Source organism: Protopterus annectens, chromosome 11.part0 (genome assembly GCF_019279795.1).
Source record: "Protopterus annectens isolate FY-2018-M chromosome 11.part0, PAN1.0, whole genome shotgun sequence".
In the NCBI taxonomy this organism is placed as follows: Eukaryota; Metazoa; Chordata; order Ceratodontiformes; family Protopteridae; genus Protopterus; species Protopterus annectens.
In genome coordinates, this window is record NC_056745.1 from 1,437,448,601 (window position 1) to 1,437,465,272 (window position 16,672).

Consider the following 16,672-nt stretch of genomic DNA (forward strand, 5'->3'; position numbering starts at 1 on the left):
TTTGAACCTTAACCAAACAACACCAGAAACCGACTGTAGAAGGAAAAAGGCTAGCTGGTAAAATATAGCAACTTCTGCACAGCTCGAACAGAGTATACACACGAATAGCCAACACTAGTGTTCCACCCAAATTTCAGGCTAAATCCACTCGTAATGATTATCATTACGAGTGGATTTAGCCTGAACATCATTTGAACCTTGCCTAAAAAAGGCATTATAGGGGTGGCAAGAGCCTTAGCCAGTATCCGGAATCCCAAGAGCAACAGGTGCAGGCCATCTCTGGCAAAGCATCGTGGTTTGTCGATCATGTCATCCCAGGCAGACAGATACTGGATCCCCTTAGAATGACACCAGAAGCTTAGTCAATTGTTGAATCCATCATTTTGTCCTTGTACTGTGGTATCATTCTAGGTGATGTCAGGATGCTACTCAGGGCTAGGGTCATACCTGCCTGGGCTACAAGATCAGAGAGCTCCTCCATGTCTCTTTTCATGTAGTCCAGGGAGGTACATCTCAGGTCATTCACACCAACATGGACAATGACAGAGTCATATTTGTACTTGTTGTGGAGTGACCTGAGTATGTGCATTATGTGGCAGATCCTTGCACCTGACAGGCAGCTGACAGTAACTTTCTCCTTATTTAGCCTGGTTAGTAGGACATCAGTGTGCCTGACTATAGAGTCACCTATGACTAGAGTGTTGGGTACGTTGTTATGCCTTATGGGCTGTGGTTGAGTGTCACACTGAGATTTTGGGCTATGTGTCATTTGGGTTGTGTTGGGGGGGGTGGAGGTTGCTTGCATTTCTGCTTTGGAGGTCCCTGTTGCTTGGGTAGATTTTTATTGAGAGTCTCCGTGAATGTAGGTGTGTGTTTTGTGTTTCTATGTGTGTGTTTTGGTGGTGTAGGTTTTGAGGGACTTTGTGATGAGTGTGGTGTGGTGCAGGTGTTTACCTTTTACTCTTGACTGTCTAGTCCAGTCTTGGGAGAAGAGAGCTTTGCTTCCAGTTTGGCTATACAAGTGCATGTCTCACAAGTTGTAGTGTTGGGTGGTAGGAGGACAGGGTTGTCTGTGTACATGAGGCAATTGCTGCATTGCCCCAAGATGCCCAGATTCATCAAGTAGACAGGAGAAAACACTGGGAGGTGACCCTTAGACATGCCTGGATATGTGCTTATTTATTAAATACTAAAAACTGCTTTCTCTAGACAAGTGAGGAAAGCTGAGTGCTGTAGTAATTTGTAGCTTATTTAGTGCTTACAATGAGTTCTGAACAAGTGCTGAGCTCAAAAAAACAGATTTGAGTTTGTTTGTGTCTTTCGGCTTTTCCCGGTTAGGGGTCGCCACAGCGGAACTCCGGTCCGCTAATGATTGGCAGTTGATTTTTACATACCTGCTTGCCAGGCCTGATGCACAACCTTCAATGAAGGTACGCCCATTCATGCATGTCTCCATGCAGAAGATGCTCTAGCTGAGAATTGAACCAGACAGCGTCTTACTGTGAGGTGACAATGCTACTGCAGCATCACCACCACGGGTAAAGAAACAGATTTGAGTGCTGAAACTAAAAAAAAAACTGGCTAGTTCTAAGAAACAAAATTAAGCTAGAAGGCTTCCCTCCAACACAGAAAGGCTTGGGGGCTCAGAAGCTTACAAACATTCCAGCATACAGCAAATCTGGACTAGACGACTGACAGGAAAGGCAGGAAACAAACTTAGAAATGTTTTTTTTTTTTTTGTAAAGTGGAAAGAGGAAAGGAGGAGCAGAAACTAAGTGGGTTGGCCTTCTCAAATGTTCTCCCTGGATTAGGTAGAATGAGGTAATGACACTAGACTGGGAGGATTATCCCAGGTCAAATTTTATAGTAGGGCTGGGCAACTGCAAAGCCACCAAGGTGCTTACTCCAAGCCGTAGTCAAGGTAATCCCAATCAGCCACTGACCATAAACACTTCACTCTCACTGAAATGCTGTATTGGCTTTGGCTAAACTAAAATGGCCTGGAACATGTGCTCAGACACATATCTTCTACTAACAAACAACTAGGCCCAAAACACAAGCCTGAATATGGACAATGCTACACTACCCACACTACTTAGGTAGAAAAAAACTGCAGAAATGTTTAAACAGATAAAGGAGCAAGGAGACTCTAGAGAATGCTTTCAACTGCAAACAAGTGATATGATACACTCCTTAGCAGGAAATCAGAACAAACAAACTCAACCAGATGCTTAACAATTGTAGACATTTTCTAGTTAATACCTCACACTCAGTGAAACTAGCTAGACTGGTGCATTTTACATAGCATTGTGATTTTCAGGTACATCAGTGGGAAATCATTAGACTGACAGTAGGAACTGATAAAAGACAGTTGCTTTATTGGCTCCATACACAGCAGGGAACCCATGCTGCTGGATGACCTGTTATTCTCTGCACTTTCTACGTTTATGTGGCCACTAGTTAATCCTTCTTATATGTGGGCCTTTGTCCCACTCCTGTCCATGGCTTTGTCCATATTTCCTGATATAAGTAGTAGGCATGGTGTGGAAGGGGTACATGATGTAACACCACACAGTGTTACAGACTTCACACCTCTGAATGTACATGATTTGCAGGATGTCCAGCATTCCACGTGCCATATGTCTGCTCTGCTCTTCAGACATTTGTTTTTTTTTCCTGTAATATACTACTACATGGTGCCCACTGACTTGTTGTAGGTTCTGACACAGTTACATGCTGCTACTCTGACTTGTTACAACCTGCAGTTATGCTAGCCACCTTTTAGGTTACTCAGAGCATGTGTAAGGTCCAAAGCTGTGGCCCCCTGTTCCTCCATTGTCTCTGGCATGGTCCAGCTTTCTTGTACTAACAAACAGTGACATGTTGACAGTATGTGAGTCTCCTACCATAGAAGCACCTTACATGCAAAACTGTAGGTGCAGCCAGCTTTGAACCATGAACACCATCAATCATGCTAATGTACTTAGCCCACTAAGCTACACCAGCCACCAGAAAGTGAAGTCTAATTCCTGACACTATCAACAGCAGACAGACATACACTTTGATCCATGCAAATTGAGCAAATAGAACACATCACCAGGTTGTTTGGAACAGCCGTGGGATTGTGTTGTCTGCTGCTATAACCTTGCAAACATACTGTTGCTGCCATTGTATGGGAACATGGCTGTGTTGGAGGTAGGGGACTCTAGCATTGATAGTCATGCATCTGTCCTATGACCCCACTGTTTGGCATTTCCCTCTCATACTGCAGTGGGTTTTACTGCCTTGTGGCCTACTGCATATTGTAGAAAAGTAACTATTAGACAGAGAGCTCCTGTTGTCCTACATAGCTGTCAGTTCTCTGCAGGTAGCCCCATAGCCCACTCTATTCCATTGCATACATGCAGTAGGTCCATACATATGCTACCATACCCCATACATTTGTTGCACAGTAGAGTGACTTACCTTGTGAATGCAGCAGGTGAGATGGTGCTTCAGGGCTGGCTCTGTCTAATGAATGCAGTATGCAGCCAATACATGATAAAGTACAGGTTGTGTGGTCTGGCTGGGATTCTTTTTACTATGTGTGTGGGTCGGAGTGAGATGTCAGTCCCTAGAACCCTTGGCTGTCAGTACATGTGCTACACTTTGCCTCGTTTCCAAGGCCAGGGCATACTGGGCATGCCTATATCTGCCTACAGGGAGAGTCTTAGGGGGTTTCTCCTCCAAGTTCCTCTGTAGGTGTGGCTGTGAGGACCTTGCCACTGGTGGGGGCTGTGTGTCCCTTCCCTTCCCTGTGATGATCATGCCACAGCTGTTTCCACAGGATCATATTGTGTAGCATGGCACATATTGTGAACATCTGTGCACATGTGCAGGGCTCCACCAGATATATAAAGACAGTGGAACTGTGACTTGAGCAGCCCAAACATATGGTCTATAATGTTCCTGTTATGTAGCTTGTGTGTGTGCCTATTATGGCATTCTTTGGTACATGTTTGTGCATTTCTAATGGGTGTCATCATCCACGGTTCCAGTGCATAGCCAGCATCCCCCAGTAGTTGGCCATATGGGATGTCCCCCCTGGCAAATATCTAGTACAGTTGGGATGCCTGCCAGATATGGGAGTTGTGATAACTGCCAGGGCTGCTGGCACACACACTCATGATAATGCCCTGGGTATTGCACATGACCTGGCATTTTATGGAATGATACTCCTTGTGGTTGACATAGACACTACCCTCCTCACCGGGTAGTGCTTTGATGTGGACATGAGTGCAGTCTATGTCACCCAGTACCTCAGGGTAGAGTGCTACATGTTGGAAGAGACACATACTGTTGGCACTCTCTTCAGGGTTGTGGGGTAAATAAATGTGCTCCCTGGCAGGTGTTTGCATGGCAGCCAGGAATCAGTGGTGTACCCTGGATGCAGATGCCTGTGAGACCCCCATCACATCCCCAGCTGGTGTTTGAAAAGTACCTGTAGCTAGTATTCTAAGGGCTATACATACCTTTGTTTCTACTGGGATGGGTTCCCCTCTGTTGGCTCTGGGTCTGTGTTGAAGGTGTCAGAGCTTGGTGAGTTCTTGTAGTATGTTCCTGCCCACCCTGTAGTGCTCTACAATCTCCAGCTCGTATCCCCTGGAAGGTTACCCTGGGCCTGAACACTCTTCTCCTTCTCAGTCTACAGCTATTATCAGCATCAGCATCAGCACTGACCTCAGCATCTAGCACATACAGATGTAGCAAAACAGCAATAGCCCCTAGCATTCTGTCAGTTAAAATTCCTAAGTCTGTACTCCAATGGTGCACAGTATGGGTGAAAAATCAGACTGTAGGGTGTATGCATACTTTATAGTGGTGTGCTGCGGATGCAGCCTGTGTGATTGACTAACTATGATGCATTCCACCTGCCAGATATATCAATGAGGGATTTGCAGGCCAGTATCAGTGGAACAGGGCTTATCAGTAACTCAGTAATTTAAGCATGATTGGCTTTTTCAGGCTGTTTCCTTTTTTTTAAATGCCTTCCCTGCTAGGCAGTGTTGCATGGTGTGCAAACCCGTGCTGCTGGTATAAACACTGCTCAGCAGTCTAGACACATCCCCATGCATGGGCATGCTCAGCATAACTTAAACCAGCTAAAACATGCACCCCACAGCTAAACAAAGCTTAGCAGCAGTGGAGACACCCCCTTGCTTAGCTGAGCGGCACACTATGCAAACGGGTGCCACTGAGCTCGAATCCACTTAAACATATGGTGACACACCCACTTTTGATGTCAGCTAGCTGTTCTGCAGACACCAACATGGGTCTGGGGCTATACGGGTTTTATCTCCAGACACAGTGGGTCATTTTTGCTATTCGGTAACCCCAGCTCATTTGCATACAGCTCCTTGCACATCACCTGGATATTTCACTATTCCAGGGCCTGCCTCCTTAGCAGCCACTGATATCTACCATTGTACATTCTGCATGTAAAGCCCTATAATACATTATTCTCAGCTATGTCATCTTTTTACTTTTTAACATTTCTAATAATTTTTTTTTGCATAACGGCATGTTTGCACGCTGCTGTGTGCCACACAAACGTAATATGGGTATTAAAAATATATATATTTTATATTATTTTGCATTTGTTTTTGAACTCAAAAGGCATACTTTTGCACATATCTGTGCCTACTATGAAATTTCTGACCTTCTAATTGGGCTGTTATAGACCCTCTTCACTTTTTACATTTCTGTACACTGAAATTTTCTGTGTACACTTCTAAAACCAACACAGGTCCTGCACGGATACCTGTCTGATTGCTGGATCACAAAACAACCTCATTTGCATGCAATTCAATTGCTTATGTGGTGATTTGCATGCCACGGACATTTCCATGTCTGTAAGCTCGTACACGCCACTCTGCTCTGTTTACTGGATCGAATGAAGCCTTACTTCTGTGTTAGCTCCATGACACTATGCCTACACAGAAAATCCATCCGTATAGGCTTTATTGAATTCCCCCCAGTGTGTATCTGAATAAGTGACACAGCCTGACAGGGCCCCAGGTAACCCCAGTAAAACAACACTTATGCCTGCTGAGATTACATTGCTATCATAAAAATAAAATGAAGTAAATCAGAACAATAACAAACACAAACAGTCCACAAAAATGGATATAAAGAAATTTATTAAAACCAGTGAGATAAATGCTTTTGTTTGGATGCTATTCAGAATTCATCACATAAAGAAAAAGGCAAAAAACAGTCATTTAAAATTTTCCTAAAACCACATGATAATCCAAACCAGAAAATTTAAAAAGAAACCATCTTACAGTCAGTAATACTAATGTATGTTATAAGTAAACTATTAAACCAATCTTAAACATCTCATACTTGCAAAAACAAATTTTATACAGTATGTTAGTTTAATATTCATGCTAATATATATAACCCATAAACTCCATATAGATATATATGAAAAAGGGAAAAGGAAAAAAGAAAAATAATGTATGTATATATATATATATATATATATATATATATATATATATATGTATATATATATATATATATATATATATATATATATATATATATGTATATATATATATATATATATATATATATATATATATATACATATACATATAAATGTGTGTGTGTGTGTGTGTGTGTGTGTGATGATTAATATCATGCCCTCTTCAGGGCTTTTAACTTTAAAATAGGAGCAATAATAATATGTTTGTTGAGACCTCACCAGACATAGGAGTTCAAATAAACTTGTCAAAATAACTCCCTCTTTTCTAAATAGACTGACCAAGGTACCCTCTGAAAATTGGGTACAACTTTTTCCAATACAAAAAATTTAAGTGAGTGGTCCCCAAAGTTAATAATATGCCTAGCTAAAGCATTATTATCCTTCTTTTTGTGTATATCATAGAGGTGTTCATATATACACTCTCGGCACAGGCTTTCTGTTTTTCCCACATAAAAACATGGGCATAGCTGACACTGCGCTAAGTAAACAAGCCCCTTACTATCATAGTTACATTTACCATTGACTGTTAGGACCCTACCCAAAACTAAGATGCTAGCACCTTCCAAAATATATAAGCAGTGCTTACATCTGACACATTTGCTAAGCTCACTCCTGGCTTTTCAGGTAAAGGTAGCCTCCATAATGGATTTCAAATTAGAACCCCGCTTAATCACAGTAAGGGGGTCTGGGTCCTAACTTTTGTCTAATACTGATATCTTCACTTAAAACACTCCAATTCTTATTCAACAGACCACATATAAAACTGCTATCAACCCTATAAGTAGCATTAGATGCATTATTGCTGGAAAAAGGCTTACATCCAAATTTTGCGTGGGGCACCACAGATTCATTCTGATTCAGTCATTAAAGATTTAGATTGCAATAGGGCACAAAGTACCCTACTTCCCTTTTATAACTGTCTTCATTCACAAGCTCCTCTATGCAGGAAGATGGATAATCCCTACTTCTAAACATATCAAACAATTTATTACATTCTTCAAGAAAATCCTTCTTTTTCATAGTCATTCGTGCAGTCCGTACTAATTTCCCTTTTATAACAGCTCTTTTTTATGAGAAAGGATGGCAGCTGTTAAAGTGCAAAAAAGTATTGGAATATGTGGGTTTCTGATAAATCCTAGAAATATACATATTAAGAATTGAATCTTTAACTAATAAAACATCTAAATATGAAATGCTCAGGTCATCCATAGTATATGTAAATTGAAGGAAGTCAGTAGTTGTATTAATATATGCAACAAATGGAATGATATCAATTTTTTTACCCCACCATAAAATAAAAATGCCATCCAAATAATGTAAATAAAGTTTAAAATAAGATGAAAACTGTCTATGAAACACAAAACAAAATTCTCATTCCAGAATAACAGTGTTATGTAACAATAAACCGCAGGGGGAACCCATGGCTACTCCCTCTCGCTGCAAATGGAATGCACCTCAAAAAGCAAAACGTTATTCTGCAGCACAATTTTCAACAATTCAGAATAGGTGTTTATCTTATCCTGGGGGATACCTCTTCTGTAAAGATAGTCAGAAAACCAAGATAAACCTGTCTGGTGAGGTATAACCAAATAAAGATCCTGAACATCAATGGTCAGGAAAAAACATCATTATTATCAAATACTAGACCACTGATTTTTTCAAAAAACTGCTGGGAATCATAATGAACATGCTGTTCCTCCACTACCAAATGCTTCAAATTTACATCTAAAAATCTTGTGCAAGCACTCATTATAGAAATACACCCATCAATAATACGGCGGAAGGGGGGATTAGAAACATCCTTATAACTTTTCAGAGCACAGAAAATGGCAGGTATTAAGGGATGTAATATTCAAATAATTAAATTCATCAATAGATACTTTCCCCTCAATGAATAAGTAAGTCCTTCGGCTGGATCCTAATTTTACACTATGCAGTGTTCAATTAGTTGATGCTAACCACCTCATAAGTACTTGTATTTAAGAGCGTCAATATACAATGTTTATAATCATCATAATCCATAATTACTAATCCATAATTACATAATTACTAATGCCCCGCTGGTCCTCTTACCAGTGTAGTTGACAATGCATCCACATGCTGGGTTAACTGCTGAACTAAGGCAGTTAAATTTCCAACCATACTTCTTAAATCCATGTCCAGGTTCTCAATAAATAAAGGAGTGGGCAAGCTGGCCGCTAACCAATACAAACTCCAAAAAGAAAGCCAAAACAAACTAGAAAAACACAAAAAAAAAATGAAACAGTAACGAACACAAACAGCCCCCAAAAAATGGATATAAAGAAATGTATTTAAACCAATGAGATAAGTGCTTTCGTATTGATACTATTCAAAACGTCATCAGTTCAAGTTCACATATTTTTTCATAAAGAGCCAAAGTTGGGTGCAGGGGGGATTACAAGTACTAGATACCCATAGAGATTGTGAAATTAATTTAACCTCATTAAATAATAGTGACAATTTCAATTTATGTAGATAGAACTTTAACTCAAGTAAAATTTCAGCCAATTAGATCTATGTGTTAGAACAAAAAGTGATTTGTCAAAGGGGATACTAGAATAATTATATACCTGAAAGGCTGCCCCCCCCCATCATTAATAAAAGTATGTACTTGGTGTGTATGCATCATGGTGCCTGTAAAATTTTCCATGATCTCATAATCGATCATCATCTCCTGGGGTTCCATGTCTGCCATTGCTGCTGCTGAAATTGGGCTGGGTCTGTTGATGTTGTTCAGATAACGTTGATTGAATCACTTTTGGTTGTTTGATTTCCCAAAAAAAGGATAATAATGCTTTAGCTGGGCATATTATTAACTTTGGGGATTATTCTTTTAAATTTTTTGTATTGGAAAGGTTATACCCAATTTTCTGGGGTGGGGCATGGTCAATCTACTTAGAAAAGAGAGGTTTAGTATGAGAAGTTTAGGCTGAGTTTAAGTTTACTTATACATTAGTATGACTGAATATAAGATGGTGTCTTTTTAAATTTCCTGATTTGGATTATCACATGGTTTTATGAAAGTTTTAAATGACAGTTTTTTGTCTTTTTCTTTATCTTATGAAGTTTTGAATAGTATCAAAATGAAAGCGCTTATCTCATTGGTTTTAATAAATGTCTTTATATCCATTTTTTCAAGCTGTTTGTGTTGTTACTATTCCATTTTTTGTGTGTTTTTCTAGTTTGTTTTGGTTTCTCTCAGAATGGCATTCAATAAGGAGATCTTTTACCTACTCTGAGAGTCTCTTGAGGTAAGTGAGCTCAAAGACCAAGACAATGACTTATTTTTTGAACCTCCCGCACTGTTAAGTGTGGGCATGGGTTATTGTTGTTCTTTCTTACATAAACACTAGTTTCAAGCCTACTTTGCATTCCAGAGTAACTTGGCAACCGTTCCGCTTATTTACATTTTATTAGCCATCAAGTTTTTTTATTTTTGCATTAAAAACATACAGCATTAATGTACTAATTTCATATAAAATGAGGGTGGAATTCAGGGTCATTGCTTAGATGTTGTAATACAACTGTTCAAATTCTACCTTCAGAACTATCACACCCACACCTTATTTGCTCACTTGCTTTTGACCACTAGTCCAACCACCATTTTCTCTGATTCCTCTGCTTTTATCCTGCCATTCAGCTCCATGTTTATGCTACATAACAGGAAGTATTCCTCTATTATTGATCCACACCTTGGCTCACCAAGCAGCAAGCTGTTTGGCAGATGGCAAAGGGTGAAAGTGGAAAAAAAAACATGCCGTCACGAAATTTAGTACATCTAACCTCTACCCCTTCATTTCTAAATCAGGAAAAAGAATAGGGCACACACCAACAAAGATCAGAGCAGCTACTTTTTGATCTAAGTATCTTTGGAGTAGATTTTATGAACACAGCACCACAGGAGTCAAAAGTCAAAGCCAAAGTGAACCTTATTGTCATTTAGACTACACAAGTGTAACCTAAATGAAATTTTGTGCATTAGGCTCAGTATTGAGATGACAATCACACACATACAAATTACATACAGCACATGCAACATGCACAATATTAACTTTAAGTTAGACTGTTATTTTACTACATATGACTATAAATTACTATGTCTACAGTTTTAGCAGCTGAGTGATTGATTATTGCACATTTATTTATTGCATATTTATTTTCTGATAAGTTAGAATAGCTAGCAGATAAATATTCCATTGATTGACATTGCAAACAGGTAACTATGAGTGAGCATCTCTATTGCACCATAATGGTTTGACTGACACAAGACCCTATCAATGACTAACATTCCTAAGATTGCTTGAGTGGAGGGTCACTACAATCTGGAAAGAGAAAAATAATGGGAGAAACAAATGTATCATAAGAAATCACATTGTATCATGTCATATTGCATCACATCATATGGAAAAATGCATGCACAACTCAGAAAAAGAATATAATCCTCTGTAAAGTGGAAACTTATTTATTAACTGTTTATCATTAAAGTATGCAGGTAGATTATACCCATCTTTTTACCTAGACAGTAGTGCACCAGATGACTTGAGGGGTATTCTAGATTGTGAAGTGTTGTAGTAGCTGGAGACTTTTGCTCCATAAGAGAGACACAATTACTGCTTATTTGAAGGAGAGTTGATGTGAAACAGTAGTATAGTTTAATAGAGGTAAGGAAGGGTTACAGGGCCATACTGGTCTGAATACTGAGAAAACTTGATTTTTTCTAAGATTCAGTATGGAATCTCAAAGGCTGGAGGTTTAGCCATATGACACGGCAATGAATAACTGCAACACAACTAAAAAAACGAATGAGATTTAGAAATCAAGAAATAATGTTTGAAATAAGTGGCACTAAAACAAAAACACAAAACAATTACCAAAACTACCAGCATCTTAGAAAAAATATTACACAACAGCACAGACAACACACTTCAGTAATCCCAAATGGTTCTGGTCTGCTATAAGCAATCTCTGAAAGTGAGATACTGAACACATCAACACATCAACAGCACCCTTCCTACTGAAATAAGTAAAGCTAAAGCTTGTATATTCAGTAATCAGTTTACAACTAATACCTCTCACATCCACAGGCAAAATGCAAAAATACCACCTCTCAATTCAAGCTGCATTACCAATCAGAAAAAACAATACCTCATTTGAACCAATCCCAGTCTCTACAAAAATGAAACAGTTGCACAAATGAAAACTCACTGCAATAGCGACAGATAACATTCCTGCAGAATATCATAAATTAGAAGTAGATGAAATAAGCTAAACTGTCTCTGTATAAAGCAACAGATCCTTGTAAAATCCATGCATATCTTTCAAACTTTTGAACTGTCACATACTCCTTCCACTCTTTGAAGTTCTAGAAAAATGCAATCAATTTTAAATCCTAAATTTCCTGGTAGGCAAACATTTACTTTCCACCTCACAGCACAGATTACAGAAACATCATAGCACCGAAAATGCTTACTACTTTTTTTAGACATAGCTAACCAAAACAGAAATATAGGTAACCCTGCTTCCACCCTATTTCTAGACCTCTCAAAGACATTTGATTCTGTACCTCACTCTTAGTACAAGTAGTTGTCTGTAAAAGGTTGATAAATAAATAAAATAAAATAAATAAATAAAATAAATAATGGTTGGGATACAGATAAAGGTACATGACAACATTACAGACGTAATTCTAGAAGCAAACACACCTCTTTACAGCCAGGTGAAATATGAGGTAGGAAAGTGCAAATGTTTGCATAATTCACCCAGCAACTCTTGTTGTCATCTGGCAAGGCAAGTAGTATTTGTACTAATCGACCCCATGTGGAAAAAGGGCTTGTGGATAGATGGATGGATTAGAAGGATCAGTTCTTTTCTATACTATTACTATAAAAATAATATAGAATGATGGATTATAGATTGAACTACAGAAGGGGAGAGAGCATGGACAGAATTCGAGATGCAGAGTTAACTGTACCTGACAAGTAGCTGCACGAAACAGAATGGCAAAAATTGGCATGACCAGAGCCTAATAAAGATATGTGTGGAGGGGGGTTAGAAAGTGACAGGAAGAGGTACTGCTGAACAGGCTACTCAAAATGTAATTCCCAATTGCTCACCATTAAAAGGATATGCAAACCGTATATACATAATGGGGCAATCTAGATTATATCAGTGAATTTCCACCAAGGGGAGTGAGTTCCTGTGCTACTTCTGAACCAGAGGGGTATCTTGACGGCAACTGGGGAAGAGAAGAAGAGCAGCATGACACAGACGTTGGCCCCATTACCATAGAGGTGCAGAAGAATTTAAACTGGTTTAATGATACAAGACGTCGACAGTCTGTGAGAATGGATATGGAGTGAGGGTGTCGTGCTACCGGTTCAAACTGAGACATATTTTCTTTTCCTGTCATTCTTTCTGTTTTACTCTGATTGGTTCTACTAATTTAATTGAGTAACTGAAGAGATTCTCGGGCAAAGACTAGAGAGAGGAGGTTGATCATTAGTAGAAGAAAGGAAAGTGTCAGCTATGAGGATATAGTAACCATAACCATACCTGGGGCATAAGTGCAGAAAGATATGAGCCATGAATTCAGTGAATGACTGAATGGATGAGCTTCATAGAAGTATGGATACTGGTCTGTAGTGGACATATGAAGGTGGGACTCTATAATATTATCTTTATTCGCTTTCTCATTTTCATTCTCACTGGAGAATTGTGTGCATTCTTGTTCATAGTCTGTTTGCACTTGCTGTCAAATTTCAGCTGGGGGACTTGTACCTGCATTTCTGTACCCACTATATTTACTATTATTTATTTATTTATTTAACATTTGTTAACTGGGAAAGTCCAACTTGGAATGAAGCCAATTTTCAGTGGAGGCCCGGGGAGAAAATGCTCAAGACACATGTCTTTATATCCTCTGTGCTTTGGCCACCAACTGCATTGTGTGAGTGTCAGCAGACCCATGTTGTTGGAAGCTACTTCTCAGCAGATTTTGCCACAAAATGACAAATGACAATAACTATTCTCACTATGCCCTACCACTGATTACTTATGATCCCTTCTGCTAATCATTTTGCAATGGAAAATCCAGTACATATATCATTATACTGGGCATGTTCATATGGAAGTATAACAATTACTAGATGAACATTGCCAACCCATCCAAAAACTATAACAAAATAGCAAAATAGGTCTTGTGACACTTTGGGGCCACTGTATAGCATGCAACATATTAAGGTTTGTAGAATAAGCCATCCTTGCAAAATAATAAAAGGTGCACACTACTGGATTCAAACATATAACCTCCTGACCAATGCACTAACTGATGACACCATACAAGAAACCATATCTCATTTGTCAAAAAACATGCATGTAAAGGGATGACTTGACCATTGTGTTTTAATGCATCTCTCTCTCTCTCTCTTTCAGCTTTTCCCAGTTAGGGGTCACCACAGTGGATCACCTTGTTCGCTCATGATTGGCAGTGGAGTTTTTACGGTGTCGAGTTGCCAGCCCAGCGCCCAACCTTCCACAGAAGGCACACACATGCATGCACTCACACCTAGGGCCAATTTTAGCGTGTCCAGTCCACTTGCAGCATGTCTTTGGGGATGTGGGAGGAAACTGGAGCACCCAGAAGAAACCCACACGACCGCAGGGAGGACATGCAGATTCCACACATAAGACACCCCAGCCGAAGATTGAACCGGAGAGCCTCTTGCTGTGAGGCGACAACGCTAACAGCTGCACCACCATGGCTGTCATTGTGTTTTAATGCATATGGCTGCCATAAAATAGAAAACAAAATTTGGCCTTTCCCTCTGATTGCAAATGTTTCCACTAAATGAACCTGTAAACATCAGTTTTATTAGAGAAGCCAATTCTTTCTATTAACATTCCATTATACACTCATTAGTTATACCTTGCCAGTCTAGAACACCTGTATTAGTAAAACATGTTTTTATTGGAAAATTTGCTATGTTCCCACAACAGTGATGCTATTATTGTTTGTGAAACATGATTAAAGAACAATGAATGCAAACCAGTTTTGTCAGGGTATAAATGTTTTTACTGTAACTGACATTCTAACAAAATATCAGATGGAGGTGTTATGATATGGATTAAAGATAGTTATGAGACCTGTGACTATTACGTGTTCAGTGATAACACTGATACTGTCGATTGCATAACTGTGACAATAAAGATAACCCTGGAACATATGACAATTGTTGGAGTGTAAAGACCACCAAAGTCAAGAGCTAATGACCTAGAGGAATTTGTACATTTCTTGCATGAAACACAGGAGGGAAGAATAATAGTGTCTGGAGACTTAAATTTACAAGGCACGGACTGGTATAATATTGAGTCCACAACATTAACAAGAAAATTGTTTACAAAGTATGATTAGGAACAATATTTTGTTCAGATTATAAAATAGCTTACCGGGGAACAGAGCATGCAAGACATTGTTTGTGTTGCTAAAGAAATGACTGTTACTTCATGTCAAGTTTTACCACCATTTATGTGCAATAATCATTGGATTATAAAGATTAATTAATTAGTCATTATACAGTTCTGCCAAACTGAAGTCTAAACCAGTGCACAGAAGATTAATAGCAGATTATATGGAAACAAAACAGTCACTATTTATAACTAATTGGAGTAACGTGTTCAGTGGAAAAACTGCAGAAGTAATGTAGCAAGTTTTGAAAGAAAAATTGTTTGAATGCAAAAAAAAAATAAAAAAATGTTCATAGGTTCATAGGTTCATAGGTTGGTACTAGGCTATCAGACCTAGGGCCTATACAAGCCTATATAACACAATTCTGGCTATTTTTTTCCACATTATTTTTTCCTGGACCCCTGTCTAGCAGGGCAACTGACGTGATCCCTGGGGTGAATTTCCTTTCTCCCATCCAGTTTAATATCAGGATTTAGGCTCACAACATCAGAAGGGTATATTTCCATAAGCACAAGATACTTGATTAAGGTGAGAGACAAAAATATAATAAATAGAACAGAGGTCAAACTATGACTTCAAAAACTGAAATAAACCAATTGGACAGACAAATTAAACATAGTATGAGACAAGAGCAGGAAGCTTTTGATGAAAATGTATATAAAGGTATTGAGCATAACAGGAAACCATTTTATAGATACTTAAGATGTGGTAGGAGTAAAGACATACAAACTGATAAACTGTGTGTAAATTCTAAAAATGTTCTCAGACATAACAGATTATAAATATATTTACACAATCTTATGTAGAGCAGGTTGGGTCCACAAAGTGGGGGGGGGGTGTCTTAAAGTGTTCTAGTAACATCCAGGTAATCTCAGATACTGAAATCAAATTAGATTGTACTGAAAAAGAACTGTGTAAACTGGACCCAAGCAAATCACAGGGAGGAGACAGATTTAACAATAATGACCGGAGAACACTTCGGCATGAACTTACACTACCATTATATCTGTTATTCACCTGGTCATATAAATAAGAGGAGATTCCTCAAAATTGGAGACATGCACTTGTTAAACCTTTCTTTAAGGGAAAGGGACATATGACAAACTCAGAATTGTACAGACCCATATGTTTCCTTTCTTGTTGTGCACAAAATAATGGAGGAGGTTATACAGGATAAATAATTGCCAGAACTGGAAAGATTAGGACTTGAAAATAGATCTATTGCTACCTGTAACACAATGCTCTATAAAAATATAATAACAGTTATGAATGGAAAATTCTGCTGTGATATAATTTATATAAATGTAACTACATCATCTGATAAGGTCATACACAAAACAATGATCAATAACTTAGAACAACTAGGTATTGATACACTTTTTATAAGATGGATTGTTACATGACTTGCAAATAGGACTTGGCAAGTATCATACAGCAACTGAGAACTGAAACAAAAGCAGTTCACAGACTCCACTGGCAGCAAACTAGATTAAGGAACAAACCCAAAAGATTAAATTGTCACATAAAATCCTTTATTTGCTATAGGAACTGTCTGCTCTTAAATGCTCCACTCTTTTGAGGCACATATTGTTAACTGATTGTTTCTACTGTGGTCTGGCAAGCTACCTCAAGGTTTCCAGGGATCATTTCTGTTTTCA